Raw genomic sequence first — 20481 nt, forward strand, 5'->3', positions numbered from 1 at the left:
AATAAAAAAAGAAGGAAATATTACCCAAAGAATTCTTTAACATGGCATCAGAATTAAGGTTAAGAGACATATGGAGAGAAACTCACAAGGAAGAAAAGCAATATACATATTACTCCCATCCCCACCAATCATGGTTCAGGATAGACATGGCCTGGATGAAAACACAATTACAATTAGAAATAGAAAAAATAGAAATAGGAACAAATGAATGGGCTGACCATAATCCGATAACCGTGTATTGGAAAGGATAAAAAAGATACAAAAGATGGACCTTAAACCAAAATATATGTAAAGAGAAAGAATATAAGAAATTCCTGGAAAAAGAGCTAGAGATTTTCTTAAATGTAAATAAAAAAGAAGATACGTCGATTCAAAATTTCTAGGACATGCTAAAAGCATTTGTTACAGGGGTGACAATTGCATATATGACAAAAAAAAAGAAAAGAGAAAAGATCCCAACAAAATAAACTACAGGAAGAGCTTAAAAAAGCAGAAGACTTGCAAAAAACTCTCCAAAATAAAAAAATAAAAGAGGAAAGGAGAATAATTAAACATAAATTAAATCTGATAATTCAAGAGGAAGTGGCAATGAAAATAAAGATGGCCAAACAAAACTATTTTGAGCATGCAAACAAGGTGAGCAGATGTTTAGCCTATAAATTAAAAAAAGAAAAAGAGAAGAGAATGATTCAACGTTTGAAAGATGAGTAAGGGAAAATCCAATCCAAAAGAGAAGATAAGAAATGAATAGTACACACTTTTTTTCCGAAACTATACACACAGGAAGAAATGACAGAAGCAGAAATCCAAAAATATTTTGAGGAAATGAATGTATGCAAATTGACAAAAGAACAGAAGGAAATATTAAACCAATCTATCTCTGAAACTGAATACGGAATTGCAATAAAAAGACAAAAAACAACAACAATAAAACGCCAGGCCCAGATGGAATACCAGTGGAATTATACAGGAGTATTCAAAAACAAACAGGAGGATTAATGTTGGAAATATTTAACAAAGTATTACAGCATACAAATATACCCCAAACATGGACAGAAGCTTTAATTACACTTATACCTAAGGAGGACTCAGGTCAGCAATTAGTACAAAACTATAGGCCCATCTATTGAATTCTGATTATAAAATATACATGTCAATTATTGCGGAAAGGTTAAAAACAATTTTAGATAAATATATACACCTGGATCAAAATGGTTTCCTTCCTGGTCGACAAATTAAAAATAATAGCAGGACCATAATTGACATATTAGAGCAGTGGTTCCCAACCAGTGTGCCGCGGCACTAAGGGGTGCCGTGAGATCTTTTGAGGGTGCCGGGAACTTTTGAGCTACGGAGATTTTAAATATCTATTTCCTTATAAGGGTGCCGGGAACTTTTGAAAGGCTTTCCAAGGGTGCCTCAAACAAGAAAAGGTTGTGCCTCAAACAAGAAAAGGTTGGGAACCACTGTATTAGAGTATTACGAAGTACACCCAGAGAAACAAGTTTCACTGGTTTTTCTTGATGCCCAAAAAGCCTTTGACAATTTGAATTGGAGATTTATGATACAACAAATTAAAAATAAATGGAATTTGGATCCAAATTTGAAAAAATGATTGAAAAAATATATTCAAAGCAAACTGCAAGGTTAATTATTAACCAAGATACAAAAAATAAATTTGAAATAACAAAAGGTGTTAAACAGGGGTGTCCACTCTCCCTACTTCTCTTTATACTATCATTGGAGCCACTCTTAAAAAAAAATTAGGGAAGATTAGGAGATAAAAGGATTGAAAATAAAAAATGAGGAGTATAAATTGCAAGCTTTTGCTGATGATATGGTTTTTATAATTGAAGAGCCCTTAAAATCAGGCCCCAATTTGATTAAAAAAATAGAAGAATTTGGCAGAGTGGCAGGATTAAAAATTAATAGGAAGAAATCTAAATTACTAACAAAAAACCTTTCAAAAAAACAGGAGATAGAATTAGAAAATAACATGAACATTCAGATAACAAAACAAAACAAAAAAATCTAGGGTTTTGGTTAACAAGAGAGGCTCTGCAATTAAAAAAGATAATTATGATAAATTAATACAGAAAATTGGGAAAAATTTGGAAAATTGGAAAAACTTACAAATTTCATGAATGGGAAGAGTGGCAGCAATAAAAATTAATATCTTGCCCAAAATCAAAAAGTGGTTCAGGAAATAATACCGGAACCAATAAAGGGAGAGCCAGAATAATTTTTATTAGGGATTCCAACAGAAAACTATACAAACGATATGCAGTACTTAATACTCCATATACTAACAGCAGCAAGTATAGCCTATGCCCAAAATTGGAAGAAAGAAAATCCACTAACAGAAGAAGAATTAATTAAAAAAATACTAGAATGTGCAGAGATGGACAAACTTACAAAAGAAATTAAAGAGAAAAAGGTCTGGTGCAAATGGTACAAATGGTTAGAATGGTTAGAAAATAGGTAAGATAAGAAAACTGAACAAGGACTTCCGGTATGGCTCTGCTTCATGGAGAAGCAGCTCTGATTATGCTGCTAACTCCCTAGTCTGTAGAGCTGTCAGGACATCGTAAATCTTGGTCCGATAGCTTGGAATTCTCTCCCTCGGGCAAAGAGGGAGAGATGAGCATTCAGGCTGAAGTTGAGACACCCGAATATAGCCACAGAAGCTTCTGAGGCTTGCGGGGAGTTCTTCTTCCATAGCCTGATAAGCTCCTGGCTGGGGGAGGCATCTGCCTTTATGGCAGACAAACGAAGCGTCCAATTTCGATGGCAGGAATTGATTTATGATGGATTGTAACGTGGACGGAGCAGAAACTGGAGTTCTAGCACTTGTTTGTAAGAAGACTGTAAGCCCCTGAGGATATATTTGCTGCAAAGATAGGAGAGAAGAAAGCAAATGGCGGTTTTGTGGAATGTGTGTACTGAAAATGAAAGTTAAAGAAATGCTTACTAACAGCTAGTGTCGAAATAGAAAATATATAGGAAGATACTGACTAAATGGAAGAAACGAGAATTCTATGATTTATATTTTTTCTTCTTCTTTGGGATTATAGTGATTTAGAAGAATAGTTTTTTGAATTTTTCTTTTCTAATTTTTTTTTCTTTTTCTTGGTCCGTTATTAAGTTATAATTTTTTTAAAAATGGCTTTTAAGCAAATAGTGCCAAAAGTCATTAAAAACTTTGAAATTTCTTCAGTTCAGATTCAAAAATTAAAAGAAGAAATCAAAAAGGAATTAAGAAATTCTTTACAGGAGTTTTTGGAGAGTCATTTTTTAGAAATAGATCAAAAATTTGATGAAATAGAGAAAGAGATGTTGGATTTTAAGGAAGTGGTGGAAGAGCAGGAAATGAAAATGGTAAAGGATGCAATTGCGCAAATATTAAGCTCTTGTATTCAGATGGAGGATGATCTTGCAGAAATTAAATAAGCTAATTTAGAGTTGCAAAGGAAAATAGAGGAAACTCAAAAAAATCAAAACAATTGGAACTTAGATAATAAGATGGAAGATATACAGGCAAAGGTAGATAGGGCAGATGAAGAAAGAGTAATATTACAATATAGATTAATGGAATATGCTATAAGGGTGAGGGGTTTGAAGCAAAATAGGAAGGAAAATTTAAAAGAGATTTTTCATGAAGCCTTTGCTCAGATAAAGGGTGTGGAGCCGGAAGATTTTGAGATTAATATTGAAAGAATTTATCGTGTTAATTCTTGGTGGGCAAGACAAAATAGAGTACCGAGGGATGTGGATATTTATTTTACAACTAAAAAGGTTAGGTATGAAATTTTGCAAGCCTTTTATAAAAATAAATTTCAAATATTGGGACAATATATAAAAATGATGAAGGAAATTCCTCCTAAAATGTTAAGAAAGAGAAGAGAATTTGCTTTTTTAGTGGATGAGTTTAAGAAACATCAGATATATTTTAGATGGGAAGTTCCAATGGGTTTGTCAGTGAATTTTAGAGGCAGAAAGTATTTTCTTAATTTAGTTATGAAAGCGAGACATTTTTATATTAATGTTTTAAAGAGTGGGAATCCTTTGTTGTTAGATGCTAAGTTAATTGGTTTGGAAATGATGGAAAATAGAATGGGAGAGGGGAGGAATGTTTTAGATGTGAATATGATGTTTATGGTTAATTTTTGGAATTGATTTGTTTAGGATATAAATTATAGGATTTTTGTTATTTGTTATTTGTATGGTATAAATCTATGGGATGATATTATTTAATTGTGACGGATGGAAAGTAAAATTTATGAATTTAGATAATGTGGATGTAATGATTTTAACTGTTTACTGTTATATTGTGGATGTAGTTTAAATGATTATTTGTTTTAATTGAGTAGTATTGGAAGATTGGATATTAAATGTTATGACAATTGAAGAATTGAATTGAATTGATGAAAATTTGAATTTGAGAAGCTTGATTGTAATTTAAGAAATGGACTTATGAAATTTGAAGGAATATACAAGTGGGTGAAAAATTTTTTTGAATTTTAGAAGATGGACTAATTTTTAAAATGGACTCTAAGAAGAACGGACATTAAATGTTATGGCAACTGAAGAAATATATAAGTGATGAAAATTTGAGTTTGAGAAGATGGACTGTAATTTGAGAAATGGACTTATGAAATTTGAAGGAATATACAAGTGGGAAAAAAAATTGAATTTGAGAAGATGGATTAATTTTAAAAATGGACTGTAAGAAGAAGTAATATGTGAAGTTGGTATTGCTTTTTTTCTTTTTTTCTTTTTATTATTCTTTCCTATCTCTTTATTTTTATTGTGAGGGGATCTAAAGTTTTAAATTTTTAAAGGTGGGAGGTTATGTATATTTTGTATACTTTAGCTTGTGATTGTTGGTCATAATACCCGGTATTTGCTCTGGGAAGTCTGGGGGAGGGGGAAGGGGGAGGAGGGGGGGAAGGGGGGAAAATGATACATGGATTGATTATTAATGTACAGTAATTTTTGAAGATATGAAAATAAAATTTAAAATGATATTGGGGATGCTCGACTGCCATTTCAGAAAGAAAAGGAGAGAGAAGTAGAAGGGGGGGGAAGAAAGTAGGTAGGAAAGAGTAGAGAAGGAGGAGGGGAATAAGAAGGTTAGATAGGGTAAGAAGGGAGGAGTGGAGAAGGAGGAGAGGAAGTAGTAAAGCAAAGGAGATGAAGGATGTGAAAGTAGTAGAGGGTAGAGAGGGAGGTTGTGAAGAAAGGAAGTGGCAATCGGGCAGGCCTGAATCAGTAATAAATGAAAATTAATGATTAATGATGGATAATAGTTTGCATATAAATATGATGTTGGAAAATGGAAATAAAAATTATTTATATATATAAAAAAAGAAAACTGAACAACAAGGTAAAACGTAGATGAAAGAAAGAACGGTAGATAAATAAAAGTAGAATAAGATAGAATTAAAATCTGTATAAATAATAGGAAAGGACTGCCTTGAATAGCTGATAAACAGTGATAATGTATATAAATGTTGTATGTCTTGTCTTTCGTTTTAATGTATTTAAAATAAAAAACTTTATAAACAAACAAACAAAAAACCTCTGATGATCGTGCGGCTCAGCTGGTCGGGGTTGGGGGCAGGGATTTTTGCTACCAGTTCTCCGAACCACCTGCCACCATTGCTACCTGATCAGGTGATCCAGTCCAAACCAGGAGCATTTCACCCCTGCTATGAAGCAATGGTGAAATCCAAAAATTTTCTCTATGAGTTCTGTGAGCATGGCTTGGTGGGTGTGCCTTGGTGGGCGTGGCCAACTTGACGTCATTCATATCATTCACTGTTAGAGCCAGGAACTGCACATTCTGAAGCATATTCTACCCTTCTGAAGCCCCCAACGCTTTAAGTTTCCCTCTGGCTTGACTGCCCAAGAGAACCTCGGAGCCTTCTCTTGCCCCACTCTCCATCCTGGAGGGCTGCACATCCTCCCTATCAATCCTCCATACAAACTGCCTGACCCATTTCTGCAAAGGCAGAGCCCCCCTTGCAGGGCAATCCAAAGAGGGGAGGGGGATGCTGCAGAAAAGGCTGCCTTCCACTCAGGCCAACGTGCCTCAGAATGGCAGGCTCTGTGGGACAACAGGGCTTCATATTTTTCCCATGGCGCAGAGCACGCTTACTACCTCTGCTTGTCTGTTTGCAAGTGGTGATCTTCTCTGCTTCTTTCGGGACACTGATGCGGGCACCATGGATGCATTGCTTGTCGGGGCTGAGCAGGGAAACTGCTGTCATGCCACTCCTCGCTTCGCTGAGTGCAGAGCCAAGGCTGTGCATTTCCTCGCCGGGCTGGCCACTGGCAAAGAGCTGTGCAGTTCAGCCGACAGCTGCTCAATGCCCCATGCGCAGCATCGCCCAGCTGCCAGTGGGGAGAGAGTAGCCAGCCCAGCTTGGGCTTGAACTGGCTGGTTGGAGCAGTGCTACAGCCAAGGCCACTGCAACAACATTCACCGGTGAGCACAACTTTAGTTGGGCCATTCAAGCTGCTACTACAGGGTGAGCCGCCTGGCCAAAACCTCACGGTTTTTCTCTTCCTCAGCGTCATCCTCCCTGCTCAAGCAATGCCGGGGCAGGAATGATTCCTGTGGACCCCGCTGCTGCTTGAGCAGGGCATTGAGCAGCTGTCAGCCATGCTGTGCAGTTCTTTGCCAGTGGCCAGTCCAGTGAGGAAGCGCACAGCCTTGCCTCTGCACTTGGGGAAGTGAGGGGGAGTGGCATGATAGTAAAAAGGAGAGGCCCTGTTGTCCTGAAGAGTCTGCAACTGCTTGAGTGGGGGGGGGCAAGGAGAATGGCAAGACTCAGGGAGTAGGTCAGGTGCAGCTGGCTGACTCGGGGCTGCTCCGAAGTTGCCCCCGCCACTGCCAGAAGTTTGGGTGCCTCGGCTTCATATCACTCCTTCCCTCACACTCTCTCTCTCTCACACACACAAACAGAGCTTTCTTGCTCTCTCTCTCCAAGCACCTCATGCACAGCCCATTTGAGGAAAGGCCACGCATGGCTGGGCACACTTGGCTGCAGGAAGAAACGTGGTGCAATGAGGTCGTTTTGTTCACCACGGGGGTACTTTGGGAGGGCAGGCGGACATCTGTAGCTGACAACTATAATGAATACATCCGCCTGCCCTCCCAAAGCACCACTGCCACTGTTTGCTTTTGTGGGAGAAGGAAGAAAGTGAATGGTGTTGCTGTGGCAGTGCTCCAGGAGGGCAGGTGGATGTCTATAACCAGGCGGGATGGGAGGGCAGCAAGAGCAAAGGTGGCAGCCCCTTCCAAGTGCAGTGCACAGAAGTGGTGGGCAAGGTGGCCCCAGCGCACCTGTTGAGTGGGCGACTGGATGGGCAGGTATGATTGCTACTGGTTCAGCAAACCAATGCCAATCATCACTACCAGTTCACCCAAACCGGTCCAATCAGGTAGTATTTCACCGCTGCTATGAAGATTTTTATAAACTAATAACTGTTTTGAAAGTCTCATATATTTTGGGAAGAAATCACATTCATGCAGGTTGGTCTGCAAGTCTATCTGCTAAGCAAGTGGTTCTCAACCTTTTCTTCATCATGGAGTCCCTTGGGCCATGGACTACGGCCATGGACCCCAAGACTTAACTCCAGATTTAAATCATAATGTTTCTTTAAGTCTTTGTGGAACCCCTGTGATGACATCGCAGCCCCCCAGGTGTTCACAGACCATAGGTTGAGAACTTCTATCTAAGGTATTAACATATCAACAAAACATTAACGTATTTTAATTTATTTATTGATATCTCAAATTTAGAAAACTGCTCATCCCACTTATAGAAAAACTTCATATATATTTTGCTAGCATTGTCAATTGTGATTGAAATTCTGTATCAAGTAGCAAGGTGTTCTGCATTTTTTATTTTGAAAATCAAATTATTTAGCATTGTATTGAATTTTGCAGTATAAACCACATTTCCCTTCGTATACATTGTTGGCTGTTTTTAAGACTGCAGCTGGTCAGCAGGCTTGAATAAGAAAGTTCAAACCATCCATTTTGGATGGCTAGTCTGTTTCAACTTTCTATAATTATCAGTCACTTGGTGTTACTTGCATGGCAAATAACCAAATAGGAAATCTCCAGATGACTTCAATCAGTGTTAAATTTTCCCTGTTCCTCTTGCCTAAATTCCTGACAAAGCAAGATAAAGAAGATTCCACGTTCTTTTGTAGATAATTCAATGTGAGACTAGGAAAGATCCATGACTGAAACCAATAGATAAGTCTACATTCATCTAGATCTTATAGAATAGAACTTAGAATAGAATAGAATAGATTTTTTTTTATTGGCCAAGCATGATTGGACACACAAGGAATTTGTCCTGGTGCATATGCTCTCAGTGTACATAAAAGAAAAGTTACTTTCATAAAGGTACAACACTTACAACACTTAATGATAGTCATAGGGTACAAATTAGCAATCAGGAATCAATCAACTACAGTATAAATCGTAAGGATACAAGCAACAAAGTTACAATCATAAGTGGAAGGAGATGGGTGATGAAAAGATTAATAGTATTGCAGATTTAGTAAATAGTTTGACAGTGTTAAGGGAATTATTTGTTTAGCAGAGTGATGGCGTTCAAGAAAAAACTGTTCTTGTGTCTAGTTCTGGTGTGCATTGCTCTATAGCGTCGTTTTGAGGGTAGGAGTTGAAACAGTTTATGTCCAGGATGTGAGGGGTCTGTAAATATTTTCACAGCCCCCTTTTTGACTTTTGCAGTATACAGGTCCTCAATGGAAGGCATGTTGGTAGCAATTTTTTTTTCTGCAGTTCTAATTATCCTCTGAAATCTGTGTCTGTCTTGTCAGGTTGCAGAACCAAACCAGACAGTTATAGAGGTGCAGATGACGGACTCAATAATTCCTCTGTAGAACTGTATTAGCAGCTCCTTGGGCAGTTTGAGCTTTCTGAGTTGGCGCAGAAAGAACATTCTTTGTTGTCCTTTTTTGATGATGTTTTTGATGTTAGCTGCCATTTTAGATCTTGCGATATGATAGAACCTAGAAATTTGAAGTTTTCTACTGTTGATACTGTGTTGTCTAGTATTGTGAGAGGTGGAAGTATGGAAGGGTTTCTCCTAAAGTCTACCACCATTTCTATGGTTTTGAGTGTGTTCAGTTCCAGATTGCTCCGGTCACACCACGAGGCTAGTCGTTCAACCTCCCGTCTGTATGTGGATTCAACATTGTCTCAAATGAGACCAATCACTGTTGTATCACCTGCAAACTTCAGTAGTTTAACAGATGGATCATTAGAGATGCAGTCATTGGTATACAGAGAGAAGAGAAGTGGGGAGAGCACACAGCCTTGGGGGCCCCCTTGCTAATTGTACAGGTATCTGATGTGATTCTGCTTAGCTTCACCTGTTGCTTCCTGTTTGTTAGGAAGCTTGTGATCCACTTACAAGTCTGTTCAGGTACCTGTAGCTGATTTAGCTTAGTTAGAAGAATGTCTGGAATGATGGTGTTGAATGCTCAGCTAAAGTCTCATATGGAGTATAGTAGCTCCATGTTTTCAGTGTGACATGGACTCGGTTTTCTATCCAACTACTTTTTTCCAATCAAACATGCCAGTCCAAATTTTGTATATCAACTCCAAAGTGCATGTGTCTGTGTATGTGAGTTATAATTTTGGAATATACCATATTTTTCAGAGTATAAGACACTCCAGAGTATAATATTTTTGGGGGAGAAAAACAAGAAAAAAATCTGCCTCTGCCTACCAGCACCCATCAGTATTCATCTGGCTAGCATCCTTGCAGCAAACAGCAAACAGCCTGGTCAGCTTCAGCACATTATCGCAGCCTGATTCAGCATGAACATGCAATTTGTGGTTGGATTGGCCTCCCAGAATACTGCCAATCAGCTGCGGGGATCGCCACAGCCCATTGCTGCCTTAGCGCATCATGTTTTGGCCTCCGTGCGTTGTGTTTGATAAGGTGTAGGATTTTCATGAAGTCGAAGTGACCAGCCAGTTTGGAGTCGTGGCATGTTTGCATGAGAGGAATTCTCTGACTAGCTGGGACGTATAATTTTTCTCCCACTCAAGCTAAGTCATCTTTAATTAAACAGGTGTTTTTATGGACTGGGAACCAGTCATTGGTTTGTAGGGCTTTTTTAAACTCCTGAGTGGTAGCATTGTCCATTAATGGTTCTTGTTTAGCTTGTGCCCTGGTCATCACCTTGGCTGCCAGTTGAGAGGGTGGGAGCAGGAATTTGATAACTTCAGGTTTCCCACTATTAAACTGAGGCTTTCTGGATAGTGCGTCTGCTAAAATGTTTTTTCCCCCAGGGAAGTATTTTAGGTTGAAATTGAACCATTTGAAGTGTTGAGCCCAGAAAACTTGTTTTGGGAAGAGTTTCTGTGGGATTTTTAGGGTCTCTAGGTTTTTATGACCACTCAAAGGGATTTTATTCCCCTCCAAGAAATGCCTCCAAGTAAGGAGAGCCCACTGTATTGCAAAAGCCTCCTTCTCCCAGATAGCCCATTTCTGTTCAGTGGCAATTAGTTTTTTAGATGTGTATGCACATGGCTGCAGTTGGCCCTGCTTGTTTTCTTGGAGTAGGATGGCTTTGACTGCTATATCACTGGAGCCTGCCTGTATGATGAATGGCTGTTCTAGATCTGGTTATTTTAGGACTGGTTTGGCTGAAAACAATTGTTTCAGTCTATCAAATGCTGCCTGGCATTCCATGGTCCAGTTTATGGGCTGCTTTGGTTTCAGTTTGTCCCCCTACCCCTTTGTTTTCAGTAGCTTAGTGATTGGGAGTGCAATTTGTGCAAATTGCCAGTAAAAATTTGCAAATCCCAGGAAACTTTCTAGTTGTGGGTGCAGGGGGAAGCCCAGTAGATCACTGCTTGCACTTTCCCTGGGTCCATTTTCCCAGGTAGTCAATTCTATCTTTGTGGAATTCACATTTGGAAAGTTTTGCATGAAGTTTCGCAGTGTGGAGTTTGTTTAGGACTGCACAGACATGGAGCACCTCATTTATCAGTTGCATAAACACAGCAGGGGTGCCTTGTAATCGAAATGGGAGCACTTTGAATTGGTAACACCCCAAAGGAGTGTTAAATGCTGTTTTTCATTCATCCTCTTTCCTAATCCTGATTCAGTAGTATCCTCTCTTAAATCCAGTTTTGAAAAAAAAAATCCTTTGGAGAGGTGGGCTAACATGTCTTTCATGAGGGGATGGGTACACATTCTCCACACTCACAGTGTTCAAATTCCTATAATTTACACAAAGGCACAAAGACCCATCTTTCTTCTCTTGGAATAGAACCAGGGCAGCAATTTTTGGTTGCATGGGTTCTATGAAACCTCTCACCAGGTTTTTATCTATAAAGGCTCTCAATTCCTCGAGTTCCCTGGGGACATGCTATACATTTTTGGTTTTGGTAGTTTGGCCCCTGGGAGGATCTCAATAGCACAGTCTGTGGGGCGGTGGAGGGGAGCTCATCAGAGCCTTCTTTGTTGAACACCTCAGCTAGGTCCTTGTACTTCCTGGGGATGCCCTGGTCTGGCGTGGCCTTTCCCACCATTGCTGCTTCTGTGTTTGGGTCTCCCCCCAGTTCCCCCCTTCAGCCATTGGGTCCAGTCACTCTCCATTGAAATCTTAGAGTCCCCTGCTTCCAGTTCACTGTGGGGTTCCACTTCCTCAACCAGGTGAGCCCTAGAATTAATGGCCATTCCATTCCAGGTGCCACAATGAAAGTGAATCTCTCATCATGAATCCCCATTGCTAGGTCCATGGGTTCTGTGGGAAAAATGGTCAGTTCCCCCCCCTGTGATTGACCCATCTAACTGGCAGAACCAAGTGGGGTTTTTTAGGTTACGCAAGTGTATGCCCAATTTTCTCACCAGGATTGGGCTAATCAAACACTGGGTGCACCCTGAGTCCAAGAGGGCTGAGATTTTCACTCTTTCCCCCTGACTGGGGACAAATAGTCTTAGGGGTGGCTGAGTGGCTCAATTGGTTCGCTTACCAGTGGGTCATCTTCAGGGTCACTCTCGTACAGGCCTGATTCCTCCCCAGGTGATGCCGGAGTTCTTTCCCCCAATTTTGTGAGGACATGAAACTCTGCGGCCTCTCCACTTCTCACTGTGGTGTCTTTTCCTTGGGGGTTGTTTTCAGAGGCTTTCCTCTGGGCAGGCATTCTGCCTTTCGAATGGGAGTTTTTGAATGACATTCAGCTGCATGGTGCCTCTCCTTCCAGAATTTGAAGCAGGCAGATGTTCTCAGTGCCAGGGGGGTTGGGGTCTTGAATGGCTCTTGCTTCCCCTGGGGTGGGGATCTCTTCCAGGCTCTTCCCCTCAGTACTGGTTTCTGACCGTGTCAATCTCCACTTCTTTGGCCAGGATGTACCAGTTGTGCAGGTGGTCTGGGGCCCCTTGAGCAAGAAAGGCATGATAGAGGTCATAATTCAGGCCGTCTTTGAACCAGCTCACTCTGCAGACAAGGTCTCGGAACTCTTCAGTGTATTCAGCTACCAACCAGCACCCCTATTTCATGGCTGTGATGCAACCATGAGCTTTGCAATCTGCCAAGGGATCTTCAAATCGGCAGTGGAGAGCCATCATGAATCGGTTGAAGTTTCACAGTTCAGGGGTGTCTGTGTTGTGGAGGGTCACCATCCAATGGCAGCTGCCCCTTTCAGGGCCAAGGTGACAACTCAGACCCAAGCGCCCTGAGTCTGGCAATCCCTCCCATACTCCTGCATGTATGTGAGGACATGTGCCAGGAAAAACCCCAGCTGCTGCAGATCACCATTGTAGTTCACTCCCAAGGAGGGTATCTTCGCCTCCAGTTGTGGCACTCTGGGTTGGCCAGGAATGATTGCAGGGCTGGTGCTGTACAGGGTGGGTTCACATGGATGGCTGCTGCTCCCCCTGCTGCATCTGCTTGGCCTGCTGCTTCTGGATCCGGCATGGCAGAACCAGCCTCATTGGCTGCTGCTGCTGCCTCGCCCCCTCTCTGGTGTGGATCTAATTCCCCCCTGGTTCTGAGGTTTTCAAAAGTCTCCATCACAAACTGCATAACATTTCTCTTGAGGCGGTCATCTGTGGCCAGTTCTTTGATCAGCTCTTTCTGCTCAGACAAAGCTTCCAGCTCACATTTCAAGCCCAGTTGTTGACTGCCTTGGGTGAGGGTGATTCCTCAGGTTATTCCATCCCAGTTATCTTTCTTCCCCACTCCAAACTGGCTTTGATGTCTTCAATGGGGCAGAAAGAACTGGCTTCTGGCTGGGTGGTGGTGGAGGTCTCTGTTGTGGCCCGCCAATTGCCAGCAGAGCTGGTGGCAGGCTCAAACAATGAGGAGGTTGGGGAGGAACTTGGCCCAGCTCTGGAGTCTGGGGTGGGCTCTGATGGATGCTCTGTGTTGGACACAAAGATAAAGCCAGGGCCATCCGACATTTCCCAGCCACTGGAGAGGCAGCTGCCTTTGGAGGCCAAGATAAGTGGGGAGGAAGAACAGTTGGGCCATGTTCCAGATGTGTGTATGCACAGAACTGTTAGGAGAGGAGAACAACTGAGGACAAGTAGTCAACTCAGGAAGCAAGGCACATGTAGACTCTGAATGCCCCCCCCAGGCTGGGGAATAAATAGAAGGAAAGGGGAGTGGTGGTCATAGGAGACAACATTTTGGATTTCTGAAGATTTGGCTCATTGTGTTTCATGCCTCAGAGACTGCTTGCCAGAACTTAATTTGCAGCTTTTTGGCTGGGAGCTCATGGCCTGGCAATTATCACAAGGAACTGATAAGGTCTGTTACTGAAATTAACTCTTTGAAGGACTATTAGTTGGACTTTTCAGTGTGTGAATGCCATTAATTCATAGGAGATAAATAAAGAGAGGTTTTTCATGACAAGGTTTTTCTGTTTCATGTTTTTGTTAAGGATGGGTCAGAACAGTCACACCCCAGCATTCTCTCTCTCCTTGCTCACTGCTTTGATTGGACATTGTGTGTAGGGTCCCCTTGGTAGAGCAAGTTTGCTTCTCTGGGTTGACTACTTTTGCAGACCCTGCTTTATGTAAGATCCTGCCTCTCCCTCCTTTTCAAGAAAGCATGGACTCTGGAAACTTTAGCATTTCAAAAGGAAACTTTCATTGAAAGGAAGTGAATGCAACACAATGCAAAGCAGGGTCTGAATTCCCCATAGGCAATTCCCTTAGGACAGTGAGGGACCTAGAGGCAGATCTCTGCCCCCCTGCCAACACCGTCTGCGAACAGTCAGAGAGATAGGATGAGAACCACCGATAAACGTCAGCAACCTGCAGCTTCAGAGGGGTCAGCAACCTGCAGCTTCAGAGCTGCATTTGGCTCTGCTGTGGCTCCCTGTCACCCTGTCATGGCAGAGGAATGGCTGGAGCCTTAGTGCGTGAGCGAAGTGCCCCTGCACTTGCCTTTCCACAGCAACAGCATTCCGCCTTCATTGTAGTACATTTGCTGTTGCTGCCAGCAAAGAGGGCTGGGAGAGATTGGCAGGGGCAGATCTTGCAGGGTGGGGGCCATCCCCCAAGCCTGGCCTTCCTCCTCCTTTGTCAGCGGGGCCAAGAGAAAGAAGGGGGCAGCATGAGGAAGCGGTCCCCTCCCCCACCGAGCACTGAGCACAACATCCTAGCAGGAGGAAGAGATAGCCCATCAGAAATGCCCCCATTGGCAAGTTGGACGGTGGAGAGGCATAGCCCAGCTCTTGCAGCAGGACACTGTTTGGCAGTTCCAGACATGAGCTGCCGGCTTTGAAATGCACCATTTTCTGTTGCCTGTACCTTCCCTGATTTCAGCTCTTTCACTCCAGCAAGAACTGCTCTGCTTGTTTTCTTTTCCTGTGTCTTCCCCAGACAGCGATGGCTGGGGCCATGGGGTGGGGGGGGAAGCAGAGGCATCAGGGCTTCTCCCTCCCCAGCAATCCGGGCCTGGAGGAGCATGGAGAGTTGCAGGCAAGCACTGGTGGGTCAGAAGATGCGCTCCGATGTCACTCCAACATACATTTTCAGCATATTCTCCTTTGTCCTGAAGTAGGATTGAGTGGGGGGAAGGGAACAGGGGGAAAGGGAAAGGGTAGGAGGGAAGGAGAAGCCTGGCTGGCTTTCCTTTGGTGTGGGGCAGGGGGAAGACCCAATACCCCCTCCATGGCCTGCCTGCTGCTCTCACAGTGCCTTTCACAGCACAACAAAATCACACTTCACAATAGGGGAGACTGGATCCCCTCCTCCTCCATGCTGCACTCACCCCTAGCAATTCTCTCTCTCTCTTGAGGCGGAGAGCAGGTCATGCATCCAGCACCAACAAAGCTGGAAGTAGCCACCCACCATTTCCTGCCAGTCAGGCAGAGAGAGAGAGAGAGACAGACAGACACAGACACAGACACAGACAGACAGCTTTGGCTCGATTCAGCTCTGTCTGCTCTCCTCTCTCTGCCTTCGTCCCGTTTTGCAAGGATTCAGCAGACGCTGCCTTGGTGATTGGGGGGTGGGGAGTTTCATCACATACTTTGCTTGCCACAAGCACCCAGGGACTATATTTTCCAGCCACTTTTGACTGTGTTGCAGGATGCATATACGTGCCTGTGTGAGTGTGGTGCTGCTTGGATGATGCTCCTCTGAAGTGTGTGTGGTGATCTAAAATGGCAGCCTCATGGTGCTGTGATGTAACAGCCTGACAGTCACTCCATTTGCAACATAAGTTTTATTTTTGTATCTTTCCAGAGACAGAGAGAATGTGGCCAAACTTCCTTACAGTTATTCCCTGGGTGTAGGGGTTTGGAAATGGGGATGGGGAGTGGGGGAGAGGGAGGGAGGGAGAGAAAGAGAGAAAGAAATAGAGAGAGAGGGAGGGAGGGGAATGAGAGGGAGAGAGAGAAAGAGAAAGAGAAAGACAGAGATGAGAGAAAGAGAAAGATAAGAGAGAGGAAGGAAAAGAGATAGAGAAAAAGAGAAGGAGAGAGGGAGAAAGAGAGATGAGATGGAAGGAGGGAGAGAGAGAGAGAAAGAGTAAAGGGAGAGGGGGATGAGAGGGAGAGGGAGATAGAGAGAGGGGGAGATAGAGAGAAAAAGATAAAGAGATGAGAGAATGGGAGGGAGAGAGACATGGAGAAAAAGAGAAAGAGATGAGAGAGGAAGGAAAGAGATAGAGAAAAGATAATGAGAGAGGAGAAAGAGATGAGATGGAAGGAGGGAGAGAGAGAGAGAAAGAGTTAAGGGAGAGGGGATGAGAGGGAGAGAGAGAGAGGGAGATAGAGAGAAAAAGATAAAGAGATGAGAGAATGGGAGGGAGAGAGACATGGAGAAAAAGAGAAAGAGATGAGAGAGGGAAAGAGAGATGAGAGAGAGGGAGAGAGGGAGAAATAGAGATGAGAGGGAGGAAGAGAGAGATGAGAGGGAGGGAGGGAATGAGAGAGGAGAGAGAGAGAAGAGAAAGACAGAGATGAGAGAAAGAGAAAAGATAAGAGAGAGGAAGGAAAGAGATAGAGAAAAGATAATGAGAGGAGAAAGATGAGATGGAAGGAGGAGAGAGAGAGAGAAAGAGTTAAGGGAGAGGGGATGAGAGAGAGGAGAAAGAGAGATGAGAGAAAGAGAAAAAGATAAAGAGATGAGAGAATGGGAGGGAGAGAGACATGGAGAAAAAGAGAAAGAGATGAGAGAGGGAAAGAGAGATGAGAGAGAGGGAGAGAGGGAGAAATAGAGATGAGAGGGAGGAAGAGAGAGATGAGAGGGAGGGAGAGGGAGGTACCCATTTCCCATTGAAAAGAAAACACAGAGATCCACAAAACCTGGGTAGACATGGCTGGGGGGGGGTCATGTGTCTGGGTGGGAGTGAGTGACATCAAGTTGGCCATGCCCACCCAGGTTTTGTAGCTCCTGGTGTCTTGTTTTCTGTGGGAAATGGGCCTAAGTGGCTCTTTAAGTAGGGGGGATGTCACTAAACTATTTCTAGATGAATCTACCTGCCTCAGGGTTCTTGCTTGCAATGGATTTATTAGAATAGAATAGAATAGAATAGAATAGAATAGAATAGAATAGAATAGAATAGAATAGAATAGAATAGAATAGAATAGAATAGAATTTTTTTTATTGGCCAAGTGTGATTGGACACACAAGAAATTTGTCTTGGTCCATATGCTCTCAGTGTACATAAAAGAAAAGATACCTTCATCAAGGTACAACGTTTACAAAACAAATGATGGTCAATATATCAATATAAATCATAAGGATTACCAGCAACAAAGTTACAGTCATGCAGTCATAAGTGGAAAGAGATTGGTGATGGGAACGATGAGAAGATTAATAGTAGTGCAGATTTAATAAATAGTTTGACAGTGTTGAGGCAATTATTTGTTTAGCAGAGTGATGGCCTTCGGGGAAAAACTGTTCTTGTGTCTAGTTGTTCTGATGTGTAGTGCTCTATAGCGTCGTTTTGAGGGTAGGAGTTGAAACAGTTTATGTCCAGGATGTGAGGGATCTGTAAATATTTTCTTCTTGATTCGTGCAGTATACAGGTTCTCAATGGAAGGCAGGTTGGTAGCAATTATTTTTTCTGCAGTTTTAATTATCCTCTGAAGTCTGTGTCTTTCTTGTTGGGTTGCAGAACCGAACCAGACAGTTATAGAGGTGCAAATGACAGACTCAATAATTCCTCTGTAGAACTGAATCAGCAGCTCCTTGGGCAGTTTGAGCTTTCTGAGTTGGTGCAGAAAGAACATTCTTTGTTGTCCTTTTTTGATGATGTTTTTGATGTTAGCTGTCCATTTTAGATCTTGTGATATGATAGAACCTAGAAATTTAAAGGTTTCTACTGTTGATACTGTGTTGTCTAGTATTGTGAGAGGTGGAAGTATGGAAGGGTTTCTCCTAAAGTCTACCACCATTTCTACGGTTTTGAGTGTGTTCAGTTCCAGATTGTTTTGGTTGCACCACAAAGCTAGTCATTCGACCTCTCGTCTATATGCGGATTCGTCATTGTCTCGAATGAGACCAATCACTGTTGTGTCATCTGCAAACTTCAGTAGCTTAACAGATGGATCATTGGAGATGCAGTCATTGGTATACAGAGAGAAGAGAAGTGGGGAGAGCACACAGCCTTGGGGGGCCCTGTGCTAATTGTACAGGTATTTGATGTGATCTTGCTTAGCTTCACCTGCTGCTTCCTGTTTGTTAGGAAGCTTGTGATCCACTTACAAGTCTGTTCCGGTACCTGTAGCTGGTTTAGCTTAGTTAGAAGAATGTCTGGAATGATGGTATTGAATGCTGAACTAAAGTCTACAAAGAGGACCCTTGCATAGGTCTTTGGAGACTCAAGATGTTGTAGGATGTAGTGCAGAGCCATATTAACAGCATCATCTATTGATCTGTTTGCTCGGTATGCAAATTGCAAGGGGTCTAACAGTGGATCTGTGCTGGTTTTCAAGTAGGAAAGCACTAGCCTTTCAAAGGTTTTTATGACTACAGATGTTAAAGCAACTGGTCTGTAGTCATTCAGTTCCTTGATGGTGGGCATCTGGGATGATGATAGAGCGTTTGAAGCAAGAAGAAACATAGCACATCTCTAGTAATTTATTGAAAATATGGGTGAAGATGGGGGCCAATTGGTCAGCACAGACTTTTAAGCAAGAAGGAGTTATCTTGTCTGGGCCTGGAGCTTTTCCTGGCTTTTGTCTGTAAAATAGGTCTTGCACTTCCTTTTCTGTGATCACTAGGGGTTGTGAACCCAATGGGATGGGGTCAGTTGTAGGAGGCTTGGCTGTTGTTGGTGTGTCTGAGATGGGGGTTGTGGAGATAGGTGGCTGTAGTTTCCTTTCAAACCTGCAGTAAGTGTTGTAAATGTTGTACCTTGATGAACGTATCTTTTCTTTTATGTACACTGAGAGCATATGCACCAAGACAAATTCCTTGTGTGTTCAATCACACTTGGCCAATAAAAATTCTATTCTATTCTATTCTATTCTATTCTATTCTATTCTATTCTATTCTATTCTATTCTATTCTATTCTATTCTATTCTATTCTATTCTATTCTATTATAAAACTCATTCAGGTCATCTGCCAGTTGTTGATTACGTTCAGCCTGGGAAGGAGGTTTGCCATAGCTGGTGATATTTTCCACGTTTGTTGGTTCATTTGTTGAAAACTGATTCTTTAGCTTTTCAGAGTAGCTTCTTTTTGCTGCTCTGATCTCTCTTGTTAGTGCGTTTCTGGCCTGATTGTACAGCATTTTATCACCTTTTCTGTAAGCTTCCTCTTTGGAATGACGTAGCTGCTTAAGTTTAGGTGTGAACCAAGGTTTGTTGTTACTGTATATTCGCAAGTTCCTTGTAGGTACACATAGGTCTTCACAGAAGCTGACATATGATGTTACAGTATCTGAGAGTTCATCCAGGTCTGCAGAGGTATCTTCAAAAATATTTCAATCAGTGCAGTCAAAGCAGGCCTGTAGCTTTAATTTTGCCTCCTTCATCCAGATCTTCACTGATTTAATTGTTGGCTTTTTTGGTTTTAAGTCTTTGCCTGTAAGCAGGTACAAGGTGAATCATACAATGATCAGAGTGTCCTACAGCTGCACATGTAAAGAACGATAAGCATCTTTTAGTGTTGTGTAGCAATGGTCTAGAGTATTCTTGCCTCTGGTGGGACAATTGACGTGCTGAAAGTATTTTGGTAGCTCTTTCCTTAAGTTCGCCTTGTTTAGATCTCCCAAAATAATGGCCCATGAATCAGGGTGTTTGGCTTCAGCCTCCATGATTTGGTCAGCTAAAGTTCGTAATGCCTTGTTTACACAGGCTTGTGGTGGGACATAAATAGCAATTAGAAGATATGAGGAAAATTCACGAGGCGAATAGTATGGATTGCAGTTGAAAATTAAAGTCTCTAAATTGTTGTCACAGAATTTGTAAATTACTTTTAAATCTTGACACCAGTTGTTGTTAATATATAGGCATAAGCCTCCTCCTTTCTTTTTACCATTTGTTTCTGTAATTCTGTCTGATCGTTCAATCTGAAACCCTGGAATGTTCAGGCTGCTATCTTCAATTGATTCATTTAACCAGGTTTTAGAGAAGCATAGGACTGCTGAATTGCGAAAATCAGAATAGTATTTGTTTAAGAGGAGTATTTCATCCATCTTATTTGCTAGTGAACATACATTTGTTAGGAAAATTGAAGGCAGAGGAGTTTTAATGTGATTTCTTAATCTATTTAAGATCCCAGCTCGGTTAGGCAGGCACCCCTCCGAGACTCTGCATAAGAAAGCAGAGCCCCTGGGGCATTCTTCTGCTATCCAGCCACTCTAGCTAATCTCTTTCACCCAGAGAAAAGCTTTGAAGCTGGCTAACAGCTGTTCTCCGCTGTTTCACCAGCTTTTACAGGATCTCGGTTCGGGACGCCATTCCAGACGTCCTCCGGGGAAGACGGAAGCCCAACCCAGCCCTACT

Source organism: Ahaetulla prasina, chromosome 5, assembly GCF_028640845.1.
Source record: "Ahaetulla prasina isolate Xishuangbanna chromosome 5, ASM2864084v1, whole genome shotgun sequence".
Taxonomy (NCBI): Eukaryota; Metazoa; Chordata; class Lepidosauria; order Squamata; family Colubridae; genus Ahaetulla; species Ahaetulla prasina.